The 14,298-nt window shown below is 42.1% G+C and overlaps 1 protein-coding gene across 5 annotated transcripts in view; it reads right to left on the reverse strand.

Annotated features, from left to right (window-relative positions):
* Positions 1-14,298, reverse strand: part of LOC130928636 (neurexin-2-like) — a 774,303-nt gene that overhangs the window by 181,423 nt on the left and 578,582 nt on the right. The window lies entirely within an intron of this gene.

The raw sequence follows: 14,298 nt of genomic DNA on the forward strand, positions 1-14,298 counted from the left end.
GGACTGGAGGGGGTCCAGCTTTCGGCTCAGCTGGCTCCAGAGTCGGTTGCTATGACAACCCCTCGTAGGCTGCCAGTTGGACCAAAAGCTGCCTCTGCGATGAATGTGTTCAGTGTTAAAGCAATGAAGAACCATCACCTCTTTTTACACTGATGATATAACTAGAAAATTATTCAAATTTTCTAATTACTAACACTTTATTTGACAGTGGTGTCATCAGACCGTCATGAGAACGTCATAATTATGACATGACTCTGTCATGAACATTAATGAATGCTTATAACACAGTGTGTATGTATACCGTAATTTTCAGACTATAAGCCGCTACTTTTTTCCAACATTTTGAATCCTGCAGCTAATAGTTCAGTGCGGCTTATCTGTTTACTTATTTGGGTTAATAGGTAACACTTTGACAATGGTGTCATAAGACTGACACAAGACCCTCATAACTATGACATGATTATGACACTATCACAGCCGTTAATGAATGCTTATGACAGATGTCATTAAGTATCATCTGGCAAATTATGTCACCAACACTCCATATATGTATCTCCAGCTCGGATCTTTTGCATCTATTCAAAAGTGAGATAATTTGCCGGATGACACAAAATGACATCTGCCATGATGTCATTAATGCTCATGGCAGTGTCATGTCATAATTATGATAGTCTTATGACAGTTTTATGGTGCCATTTTCAAATAAAGTTTTACCAAATACCAGAATTAGCAATTTATCAAACAACTGGAAGAGTAACTTAAGAAAAAAATAGCACATAACATGAATTTTGATTGTTATTAAAAAATTTGTAGCGCTACAATGCATGCTAGGAGGCACGTTGGACGACAACAGTGCTGACAGCAGGTGGCAGCAGAGGTTGACCAAGGGAGCAGTGATAGCCAAATGAAGCTTTTTGAAGCAATGAAGCTTTGCAGCCAGTAGGTTTGAAGCTGTATGGTGGCTCATTTGGTCTTATAACAGTCTTATGATGCCGCTGTCAAATAAAGTGTTAACGGTTAATATATTTTAGTGTAAATATCCCATAATACGGTGAGGACAGCTGCGACTTATTGTCCAGTGCGGCTTATCTATGAACAAATGCTGTTTACGTGTCAAATTTAGTGGGTGGCGGCTTATAGTCAGGTGCGCCTTATGGTCCAGAAATTACGGTAACAAGTGTCATTTAAAGATGTAGACTGAATGAAACAACTGGAACAGTAACTGAAGAAATAATTAGCAGGGAACATGAATTTTGATTGTTATTTACATCTGTAGCGCTGCAGTGTATGCTAGGAGGCATGTTGGACGACAAAAGTGTTGTCAGCATGTGGCAGCAGAGGTTGACTGTCTCCACCAAGGGAACAATGATGGACAAACGAAGCTTCTTGAAGCAATGAAGCTTTGCAGCCAATTGGTTCAAAGCTTCATGGTGGTTCATTTGGTCTTATGACAGTCTTATGATGCTGATGGGGAAAAATATTATGCCTTTATGATGTATGATTGCTTCTCTGACCTAGATTGTAACGACTTCTATTGTTTTTTACCCCGAGTTTCATAGTTAGGAGGGAATCTCACGAGATAACTTGTTTTGCACCATAGTATTGTTTCTAACACGCCTGGGTTCCATAGTAAGGAGGGAATTTCACGAGACTTGTTTTGCACTCATAATATTTACCATGGGAACATAACATCTGCTACCGAACGGCACAACCTGGGAACCACGCAAAGAAAAGCCCTTTTTCGAGGGGCTGAACCAAAAGTTGCTTTGTCATTGGACGGGGCCGCGCCGCCTGGGAGCGGAGGTTGGCCGTCTCCGCCCCCGTGTGGCGCGTTCCTACAAAAACCGGGCATTTCCGGGCGACCAGTGAAGTCGTCCATCGTGTCACGTACGGATCGCCTGGTTTTGTTCCTTCGCCGCCTTACTGGAGCGTAGGCTCCCGCTCATTTGTCACGGTAAGCGATTTTCATTGCTAAGGGACATTTGGTTGTGCTGTAACGGTAGCACGGGGATTCTGGGATTGACAAACTCAATCTAGCGTCATCGTTACCCTTGTTATGCTTGTTTTTGATACTTGTTGCTTGCTCTTGTGGGATTGTAATCAATAAATCTCATCTATTCTGCATTTTCTAATCAATAAACATTGTCTATTTTGCAAAAGTGTGCCTGTTACTGATTCACTGCGAACCTGGAAATTTCGGAAAACAGATGCCTTAGCAAAATAGTGTTCCCAGTTAATATCTTTTAGTGTAAATATTCTATAGTACAATGAAAACAGTTGCGGCTTATATAGTCATGTGCGCCTTATAGACCAAAAATTACGGTACGTCTTAAAACGCCTGCATACTGACGTCAGCAAGCATTGGGATCAGGACTTACACCTTCAAGGCTGTTCCCAAGGTAATCTTGAACAAATACACAATGAATTATTACAGTATGTTGACACGCCGGCATCACAGTGCGCAACTTAATGTGTTATGTCACGATAAAATGAAAAGAATGCCAGCGGTAGTTATATTTAAAATGAAACGACCTTTTCTCCACGCTTGAAGCTGAGCACCATCACCACACGTACACGCACCGACACGGTGTCAGACTCTCATGCGTCCCATCTAACGGCGCATGTCTTTACGGAACACGCCGCAAAAGCATGTTCTCTCAGCTCTGCGCTGAAGCATTGAGGGTAATATCCCTTTGTGCCGTTTGGGAGTCCAAGTCTGGCCCAAATTTCCCCTGCACAAATATACACGTGTCTTTTTAAGGTGTGATTTCAAAACTGAGCTGTGTTACAAATAATAACATGAACTTGACTGTGAATGCCAACAGTCCCGCTGAGGACACAACAAGGCTCGGTCAATTACGTGGCTGGATGGTGCACTTGAGAAAGATTTTTGTTGACCTTGCAAGCTTTCCTTTTCCTCCAAAACATCAAGGGTCCCCTAATTTTTAAAGCTAGAGGAAATGACTAGACTTCATGAGGGGACAACAATTCTATCCAGACTGTGTTGCACAGCAACACTGCAGACATTAATCAAGAAGAGAAGGAATTGTTTTGTCTGTCCAGAACAGCACGGAAAAATAAAACTTCATCTGAGGCAAAGGGGGGGATGGGTTAGTAATGTTGCGTGACATTCTCTTCATATAGCTGAGCTAGAGGTCACCACTTCCAACTGAGAAGGAACGACGTGCCAGAAGGATAATAACAGCCAGCAAGCATCAATTTATGCTCCTGTCTCGCTCTCTACTGGTTTTGTATTGTATGTATAGTTATAAGCAGAAGTGTAATGAAGACACTTTTAGCCGGGTCTTGATGATCACAGCAAACTAAAGTGCTTGGACTGTGGACTCAGCTGATTTTGCGGATTAATTTGTGTATTTTTTGCGTCACACCAAACCAATGTGCTGCAGGCTTTTGTTGCTACACCAGCGACATTGGTGTGAGGCTTTTTGGATTTCCAAAAGATCCTGTTCGCTTCGAAAAATGGGCAAAACAAGTCCGACAACCATGGAACAACTGGACGGACGAGGAAGTGAGTAAGCTACAGTGTATCACAAAAGTGAGTACACCCCTTGCATTTCTGCAGACATTTAAGTGTATCTTTTCATGGGACAACACTGACAAAATGACACTTTGACACAATGAAAAGTAGTCTTTGTGCAGCTTATACTGTACAATAGAGATAATTTATTTTCCCATCAAAATAACTCAAAATATAGCCATTAATATTTAAAACCCTGGCAACAAAGGTGAGTACACCCCTTAGAAACTACACCCCTAAATGTCCAAATTGAGTACTGCTTGTCATCAGTGTTGTTAATAACAATGAAATGCAACAATGAAAAGTTTTCTGTAGCTAACAGAGTTGAAATTAATGAAATTAAACAATGAAAAGTTGTCTGTAGCTAATAGAGTTAATTTATTTTCCCCTCAAAATAAATCAAAATATAGCCATTAATATCTAAACCCCTGGCAACAAAAGTGAGTACACCCCATAGAAACTACGTACATCCCTAAATGTCCAAATTGAGTACTGCTTGTCATCAGTGTTGTTAGTAACAATGAAAAGTTGTCTGTAGCTAAAAGAGTTGAAAAGAATGAAATTAAACTATGAAAGGTTGTAGCTAATAGAGTTAATTTGTTTTCCCCTCAAAATAACTCAAAATATAGCCATTAATATCTAAACCCCTGGCAACAAAAGTGAGTACACCCATTAGAAACTACGTACATCCCTAAATGTCCAAATTGAGTACTGCTTGTCATTTTCCCTCCAAAATATCATTTGACAGAAGTGCTGTCAGCATTGCTGCAGTGATTGAAGAGGTGGGGGGGGGTCAGCCTGTTAGTGCTCAGACCATACGCCACACTCTACATCAAATTGGTGTGCATGGCTGTTAGCCCAGGAGGAAGCCTCTTCTGAAGACTGTACTCAAGAAAGCCCGCCTTTCACATCAGACCATAGGACATGGTTCCAGTAATCCATGTGCTTTGTTGACATGTCTTCAGCAAACTGTTTGCAGGCTTTCTTGTGTACCATCTTCAGAAGAGGCTTCCTCCTGGGGTGACAGCCATGCACTCCAATTTGATGTAGAGTGCAGTGTATGGTCGTTTTGGCGAGGACAGTACAATGATGTGTGATACACGCTTTTGGATTGTTATTTTGAGATTTGGGGGGTATTTAGGGGTACTTAAAGGGTTAATTCCGATTAAATTATGTCGCCAGTGAAGGAACGGAGCTCGTTTGTAAACCGGGGACTATCTGCAATATGTTTAAGCCTTGCTAATACAAAAGAAAATCGGTTAGTGAATGAAAATACCACTCTGTACTATTTTATCTCAAGTTTATAAGTGCAAGTCACATGAAAAAGACTAACATCGTGACAGTTCGTACCTCCAAAAGATATCAGGTCTAATGTCACAGTAGTTGCTGATACGATAACAAACATCATGTCCAATAGACAATACCTGAATGCTACTGTACCAAAGTGCCATAACACATCCATTAACTCCCACTTAAGCTCCGTGAGCCAATTGTTTATTACTCATCAATAGCTCTGACCTTTGGATGGTCTTCATAAGTCTCATGGAGAAGAAGTGTTGGCAGATGCCAAGCCATGACAGTGAAATACAATTATTACCTGGAGAGCACTCTGGAAGAGAGAGCATTCCAGAAAGGGAAATGGGGCTATGATGAAGGGAGGCAAATGATTGACTGAGAGTGGAGAGAACACTCCGCTGCCTCAGCGAGCTGCATAAGAGCTCTATAAATTAACCCGGACGCTCACGGTAAACAGACTCTCAAACAAAAACAATCGAAATCTAAAACCAAAATCTGCTCGGAATAGATTTGAATGAAACGCGTGTAAACAAGGAAGCTCGCACACTCGACTGGTGGCTTAGCTAGTCGCCTTACATAAAGGCCACGCGATAAGCTTCTCGGTCGGCAGATAAAGGCCCCCCATGTTCCAGTTATCAGAGAAAGCTTCTGCTTTCTGATCTTTAAATCCAAGATCCTGGTTGGTCCAGGATTCTGTTTCCCTCTCTCTCTTCTGTCGCCATTAGGAATGCACCGGCTATGTTTGTAATCAATCTCGGTTACGGCGGCTCCGAGTTATCGCTCTCACTTGACTCCCTCTGAGCTCGTATTGACCCGTGCTCTTCCTCAATACTGGAACAGGCACTGCGACCTTGTCCTCGCCAAACCCGAAGATGCTATTTTACAGATTTGACAACAACACGAGTCGTGCAAGAGGTTAAGCACTTTCCAAAACTTCACGTCCTCAAACATGGATGATTTTATTAGGGACCGAGCACTAAGTGTGCGAAGGCCCTATTGTAATGCAAAGGATTAATATTTTTTCTTCCCGTCAAATGAAAGTGGCCAATTTAGAAGGCCTAAGCATACTCAAAAACTCACCAAAATTTTCACATACATGCAGATTTGCGAAAAATTTGATAATTTCAGCAAGTTGCGAAAAAATGTAACAAAATGGCTCACTGGCGCCCCGTTGAAATTTTCAAAAAGGCCTCTCCGTTTAGGTTTTTTCAACATTGAGCAATGAAATTATGGGAGTCGAAACTTTGCGCAAAGCTGCTCCAAAAAGTCTCCTGCACCCATATTCAAAACCTAATAGGAAATCGGGCATTTTGGATCGAATGTGAAATTTTAATCGATTTACAGGGTGCACATTTTAGACCTTGTCGACAAGGGAGTTAGTTGGATCGTCTTCAAAATTGGTGAGACTGTTCAGGAAACATATGAGATCTTAAGTTTTCAAAATTTTCACTCATTGGTCTGACCTGGGTGGGGTGCCGAAGTCGGCCATTTTTTTTAGCAAAACGACAAATTCAGTAAATAACTACCATATTGGCCCGAAGACGGCCATGATTATAACACGACCCCCTCTTTTTCAAGACTCAAGTTTGAAAAAAAGACTTTTTGAACACCAAATTAACTTTTACACAGAAAATAATTACAGTACATCTGAAACAAATGATTATACAGGACTGGAAATTTATTAAATTAATCTGCTGTTTATGACTGTGAATCATATTGCCTCTGCAAAGCCCTTTGATACAACCTTGTTGTGATATAGGCCTATATAACTAAAATTGAATTGAAATTATAACAATATATTTGAGAGAAAAAGCATGTTATTTTGCCTCATGCAAATCTTAATATCTTAACATTTAAATATGTAAACTAAAGTGCAATCACATTCGTAAATGAATGGCTTCTGTTTTTTAAAAAAATGTAAATAAACCAATCTATTGTAATAAAACAACAAAATTGCAATAACTGCATTAACCATAAGGGGTTCGCTTTGACCTGAGGAGTCAAGTTCAACATTCGCTTCAATGATATCTGGCGCCATCTAGCGTTGTGAATAGGTACATGTCTAGACCCCGAATATAAGACGACCGCCACTTTTTCAGTCTTACTTCAATACAAAAAACACCATCTTATAGTCGGGCCAATACGATAACTCCTCGATACAAGGTTCAATCTTTTTCATATCTGCCATGTATGTGAGGTATTTCAGCCTGAACACGACTGCATTGAAATATTCCCCATTAGGCCTGGCGCTCCCTGCTAGAAACAGGAAACGCAATTTTTTACGAGATAGGCTCCTCATCCGAGGGTAAAAATTAATTGACCTCAAACCTACATTAGGGGAGTGAGCTTTAAGACATGTGTACAGGTGCCTGATGAAAAATATTGAGGTTTCGTTGAAGCGGAGTGAAGGAAAAAATGGTACCGTTTCTCGTAGGCACCGTCTAAATGTTTGCATTACTCGAACACACGTAATATAATCAATAAGGGAATAGTATCATTTCTCATATTCACTGTAGGACTGCACTACTCTAACACACCTAATGTAAAATAAATAGCACACCATAGTTTAAAGAAACAGAATAGATACACAACGCCATCTTATCACAGAAGCCCAAAACGTGTGCGCCACGAGCAAGATTGACGCACCAACTCTGGGAATCAGTCCTCAAGGACAAAGACCAGCACGCTTTGTCCTAAAACAAGTAGTGCCAGCCCGGATAACAAATTTGATAGCAGGCGCTTGTGACGTCAAGACCAGCGTCGGTCGATGTGGCAACCACATCCCATCCACGCACAAACCTAAACAGCCCGAAACCGGCCAGAGAGGGATGATCCCAAAGCAACGCCCGGACACACCTTCGGCCGGCCCACGGACTTAAAAAACACTGGACACTGAGATAACACAGATTTTGCTGCTCGGAAACATGTAGCCTTGTTTTGGATCCAGAATTGTCCCTCCGTCGTCTGTTTTTGCCTTGTTTTTGACCATTGTCGACGAATAAATTGTCAACCTGCTTTCGGCGAGTCTTTTTCAAAGTTTTGGAACATGTAGTCAGTACAAAGGGTTAATGTCAGAGATGAACGCGCGGAGTTCTGCCTTCCCGGTTGGCGCGCACGGGAGCAGCATCGGCAGAGCGGCATTTTGTTCAGCTGTCGCCGTTTCCGTGCGCCTTGGCAGGGGGGGTGGGGGGTGGGGAGGGGGCGAATTCCAACAGGAGGGTTCCAAACAGGAAAGTGAGATTGACTGTAGCCATTTTGTCTCACCACAACTGTTGAACAGTCATAACCTGCCAAACTTCCCGTGCTTCGTCATAGTATTACCCTGAAGGGTCCTGCATGGCTTATTTGCATCAACTCTGTCGCGCCAACCAGTGGCAGCAGAATTTGAGGCTTTAACAAGCTTGAAAACTCACCAAAATGTTCACATACATGCAGGTTGGTGTAAATTTTGATTATTTCTCAACCTCTCAACAACCTGATATGCGTGTCGTCCAAGTTTATGTGATGTCCGAGTCCTTCTTGCATTGCTAGTTTGTCTTGGTTTCTCTCCCACTTTAACACCTTCATGTTTTCCGACTTAACAAATCTCACTCCACATCTCCCCACTTGCTAATCTCTCCGATACGGATGCAAAACGCAGGGACGGAAGATCACTTGCGGGAGAAATTGAAGCGACGGATGCAGCTGTCTGTCAGTCACGGGAGTCTCGACACAAATGTGTCAGCTGAAGATCCCAGAAGTAAACATGAGCCGCATTTCTCGCACGGTGAAACTTGCGTCGGAAGCAAGTTTCATGTGACGCAATATAAGCGGCGGCAAGAAATAATTAAGGCGAGAAATCATAAGAGCCACTTGAGTGCATTAAAAAAAGATCTCGGCTATGAAACGAGCTCGGCTAATATACCGCTCCATCCGATCCAATCCCATGGGATAGTCTAGCCTTCCCTTCTTGAAGATGGAATAAACAAAAGCCGACATGGAGCCTTGTTGTGACGTCTGGCTCACGGCGAGTGCTCTGTCAAGGAATTTGCATTTTGCAGTGAATAATTGATGTCAACACGAAGCAAAGCGAAAGCTTTTTTAAATACAATGGAGTGCTACGCAGCGCTGGGCGGAAAAGGCCAGCTGAGCAAAGCCACTTCTTTGGATGAATGATTAATGGACCTCGCTGCGTGTGCACAATGGGTAGGAAGATATGGGACAAAACAATAATGATAGGAAATATCTGAAGGTAATGAGTCTGCTTATTAATTTGGCAAATTAGAGATGCCGAGTTTGTCTGTGCGAGTGGTTCGTGATACTTTCGACTGGTGAGCTCAGTCAGCGGACACTCGGATGCCTTGTGTAAGTGCCCACCACCTCCTCCTTGAGGAGCCCCCTGAGCTTCAATAATTCACACATCAGAGCGCACTCTGAAGTTATGGCGCCCTCATCTACAAAGCCAAGGTGCAACCTAGGCTGAAGTCTTTCATGTGCTGCAGTAGGTGAGGTGCGGGGGCTGAGACGTCAACCAAGCCAACGTTTCCAGGACTTTGAATGCATTATTTTAGCAATTCTTACAGGCGACTGTTGACAATTCTATTTGGAAGACTATGGGGTTCCTGGGAGAGCACTGTTGCTTTCTAAAGACATGTTTGAAATTTGCTACTTGCAAAATACAGTGTATCACAAAAGTGAGACCACCCCTCGCATTTCTGCAGATATGTAAGTATAGCTTTTCATGGGACAACACTGACAAAATGACACTTTGACACAATGAAAAGTAGTCTGTATGCAGCTTATACTGTATAATAGATATAATTTTCCCCTCAAAATAACCCCAAATAAGGCCATTCATATCTAAACCCCTGGCAACAAAAGTGAGTGCACCGCTTAGAAACTACATCCCTAAATGTCCAAATTGAGTACTGCTTGTCATCAGTGTTGTTAATAACAGCGTTAGAATATAACGGCATTACTAAAGTCTTTATTTTTTTCAGTAGTGAGTAATCGAATTACTTTTCTCATCTTGTCAACGCCGTTACTGTTACTGAGGTGGGAAAGGCGTGCATTACTATTCGTTACTATCATAAGTGGAGTTTAAGGGGGGCCAGCCCCCTCCGGTGGTCGAATAGTGTAATTGCATATAATTGACTTTCTTATATTTATAAATAAATAAATAAATAAATATATATATATATATAAGTTGTAAAGCATTAAAGGAAACAACAAAAATGAAAAATGAACAAAAGATTTTTATAATAGGTCAAAATAATTTTTCGAACAGATCATGTGACTAGCACCTTAGACGGTCATTTGCTTTGCGTATTATTAAAAAAAAATATATATATATATATATATCGGGGAGGACAATTTAATTTTTAAAATGACTTTTACCTTTCTAAAAAAAAAAAAAAAAAATTTGATTCAAGCAACTTTTTGGGGATTTAATGATTTAGACACCAATGTCCGACCCATAATATGGCCACCAATGTCCTACCCATAATATGGCCCCTACACAAAAAGGATTGCTAAAATCAAAGAAAACTTTTTAAATTAAAATTTAAATGTGTTCAAATGCAAATATTTGAGTCTGAAATATTTTTTCACATTCAAAAATTTTCTATGATTGAAATGATTTTTCGTCTGAAAATATATATTTATTGTTTGAAGCAACTTATTTTTTGATTGAATAATGAAGGCACAAACATCCTAGCCAAAATGTGGCCCAAACGCAAACCAATATTACTTCAATCAAAAAAGTTGCTTCAATCCAAAAAAAATTCAAAGAAAAATACCTTTCAAATGCATTTTTTGAGTTTCAAATAGAGGTGGCCACACAAAATATATGTACTTTCATTAAGGGGTGTACTCACTTTTGTTGACAGGGGTTCAGATATTAATGGCTATACTTTTTGGGGAAAGTAAATTAACTCTATTATACAGTATAAGCTGCACACAGACTACTTTTCATTGTGTCAAAGTGTCATTTTGTCAGTGTCGTCCCATGAAAAGATATACTTAAATATTTGCAAAAATGTGAGGGGTGTACTCACTTTTGTGACACACTGTATATGGATAGATTTTTTTGGGTGGAATACACAATGCCACGTGTGGAATTGTGGATGGGTTTGCTTTTCTACTTCAGAGCCTGTACAGCTTGCAGTCATCAAGGGAAAAATGAATTCAGAAGTTTGTTAAGATATACTACATCAGAACTTCATGCCATCTGTCCGACGGTTATAACTTGTGTGTCTGATTTACAATGACAGGACATGTTTGGTTGAGTGTATTGCTGCAAAATAATTCAAGAATGCAAGACCTGTCCTATACATGTTGGTTATTTTTTGGTAAAACATAGTGTGGTTTCATTTCAGTAGTGGTGGAGGGGTTGGGTTCGGTGGCGGGAGGATCTCATCTTTGCTTTTTGCAGATGATGTGGTCCTCTTGGCTCTGTCCCACAGTGATGACCAGCTCTCGTTGGGGCTGTTCGCAGCAGAGTGTGAACTGGCTGGATGAGAATCAGCACCTCCAAGTCTGAGAACATGGTTCTCAGCCAGAAAATGGTGGATTGCTCACTTCAGGTCAGGGGTTAGTGTCTTCCTCAAGTGTAGGAGTTCAAGTATCTCGGAATCTTGTTCACGAGTGAGGGTAGGTCAGAGCATGAGATGACAGGCGGATTGGTGCGGCGTCCGCAGAATTGCGGGTGCTAAACCGGTCTGTCGTGGTGAAGAGGGAGCTGAGCCAAAAGTTGAAGCTCTCGATTTACCGGTCGATCTAAGTTCTTATCCTCACCTATTTCCATGAACTTTGGGTAAAGACCGAAAGAACAAGATCGCGGATACAAGGGGCTGATATGAGTTTTCGTCACGGAGTGGCCGGCTCAACCTTCGAGATAGGGGGAGGAGCTCGGTCATCCAGGATGGACTCTGAGAAGAGCCGCTGCTCCTCCATGTCGAGAAGAGCCAGTTGAGGTGGTTAGGAAGCCCCCTGGATGCCTCCCGAGGGAGGTGTTTCAGGCATGTCCAACTGGGAGGAGACCCCGGGGCCGACCCAGGGCATGTTGGAGGGATTTTATCTCTCGGCTGGCCTGGGAACAGGCCTCTATGGGCCTCTTTGCTGAGGCTACTGCCGCGCGACCCAGATTCGGATAAGCGGGAGACAACGACGAATATCAATTTTACAGGGTTCACATAGTTATCCTGCCCAGTGAAGGAAAAAATGTGAACAGAACCCAGATGCGATGAGTGTAGAATATTTAGTCAGGAAAACAAATTGATCATGGTTTACCAAAATAAAACCATGTGCTTGCATATATCTTAAACAATTCTTCTGCTTTTATACAACCTCCTCAACAAACTAAGCTACTGAAAACATGAATAGGCAGTCATTCCTTTTCACGTGGCTGTAAGTACACGGAAGTGAGTGACATCACCATTCATATCCAGTCAACGCCTCGTGCAGGTGGCGTGTTATCGACCCTCACCTCCCATTGCAACAGACTGTAGCCGCGTGAATGGAGGAATCCATCTGTTTCTTCTGAAGGAACGTTCTTTCTCACTGAAATTATCACTGAAAGGTTTGCTTTCGAATCCTGACTGTCAACGTGATCGCGAATAACAAACCCTGAAGCATTCGGCCCGCTTTCGAAACATCTTTAATCTGCTCTCTTATAACGTCGCACAAGTGTTGAAGGTTGAGTGTGAGGAGGTGGCGTAACAGGAAATGAAAAAATGTCAAGACAGCAAGCTTATCTCAACTGTCCAGGACACCTAAGGCATCCTTTTTGCTTCTCATCAGCGAGCAGGTGTCCATGCATTCGCTTGTGCGCCTTTCACGTTGTGTGTGGCCCGCAATCATGAATACTAATGGCGCCCTGTGAAAGACTCAGGCTGTGACTTGACTCTAAAAGGAGACAGTTCAACGTCCGCACACAAACACACTGCAGCCTGTAGATAAAGTGGCGATTATCAGACACAGCAGCTTGTCACACACATCGTGATTGAGCATCGTTTTAAATTTGAGGGCCACAAACTTCAAGAGCTACTCTTTACTTTTCATTTTAGCGGGGCAAAACATGCAGCAGCTAACGTATTTAGTATTCATGCCGGGTCACACTAAACAAACCGCGAGACGCGGGGATTGCAAGTCGAAACACTTCTTTCAAATGCGGCAGGCCGGGACGCGGAAATCAATGCTTTAAAAGGAAGACAAATAAAGCCAGAGCAATAGGAAAAAAAGGATTATAACTCCAGCAGAGGGGAAGAAACCAAGGCAACAAAAAACACAACGGCGACGGACGCGCATAGCGTCCTGAAAACCGCTGTTTTAGCTAATTGGTGTGAATCAATGTGAAAACACAATTTTTCTCCAATTACCTTGAGAGCATGGAGACGCGTTGGCTTGATTGTGGCAGCGAGCCTGTAATTAACATCAGCACCGTGCAAAGCAAATATAGAAACAGGATGATTTCACATTCATGCTTGATGTGGAAGAGTGCCTTCGCTGACATCTAGCCGCACGTAATCACGTGTTTACGCTGAGATTACAGATAAGATTTGGCCTCATGTTCCTTATTGGAGTCGGCTTTCAGCCCATGTATTCAAATTGCGGATAAAAACAAACCGAGGTGGTTGGAAAGCAATTCGTTAAAATGGCTCGTATCTCATTTATTGAGGATGTCTGATGTTTTGGATTTTTCAGTTGACCCTCCACTCCCCTCCCAATACCATACCCTGTCCACAACCAAGTACAAACTGATGCAGTCGGCAGTGAAATCGTTTGGAAGCGATCCATGGAAAACATCAAAGATTTCCTGAATCCAAATGAGCTATTTAATCCCTTTAGTCCGATGCGCTGGGGCGTTCAGGTCGGATTACCGCAACATGGCAAACATTTCTCTCGACGTATTCCAATTGAGTCTTTCAAATTAGGGCATCCTGGAGGTGTTTGCATATTGGCGTGTATGCGAGTACAAACAAAGAGCTGTGAATCCAAGTATACAAACTACTCAAGCCCGTAAACTCCATGGATTTGCATTTGCGAATAAAAATAATTAAGAGCTCACAATTGTTGCACACCTGATGTTGACATCGCCAAAAAGTTTCCCGTTTGTGCAAAGCCTAAAATAAACACCAAGACGAGACCGTTGTCTGTGTAGGCGTCCCACTAATCACCGAGCAGACGCATAGAAATGCCACAGTTCAGTGGTCAAGACTCTTCAATTAGCTGTAATCAGCCACCACTGTGGGCGAGGCGCTCTAAATAAACTGCAATGACAGCAGCTCAGCGCATCCCATCGTGCATGCACTGAAGGGATGTTTTACAACATGCGAGTGTATTCCTACTGCAGCATTAGTGTTGGAAATAAGCAGAGTAGGCTGACATTTCCGACAACAAATTGACATGCTAACCAAATAAGCACTCTAATATGAAAAGGGTCCTCTTGCAGTCACGCATCCGGTGCGGATATAGTATTTTTATGT

The sequence above is a fragment of the Corythoichthys intestinalis genome, chromosome 13, assembly GCF_030265065.1.
Source record: "Corythoichthys intestinalis isolate RoL2023-P3 chromosome 13, ASM3026506v1, whole genome shotgun sequence".
Lineage (NCBI taxonomy): Eukaryota > Metazoa > Chordata > Actinopteri > Syngnathiformes > Syngnathidae > Corythoichthys > Corythoichthys intestinalis.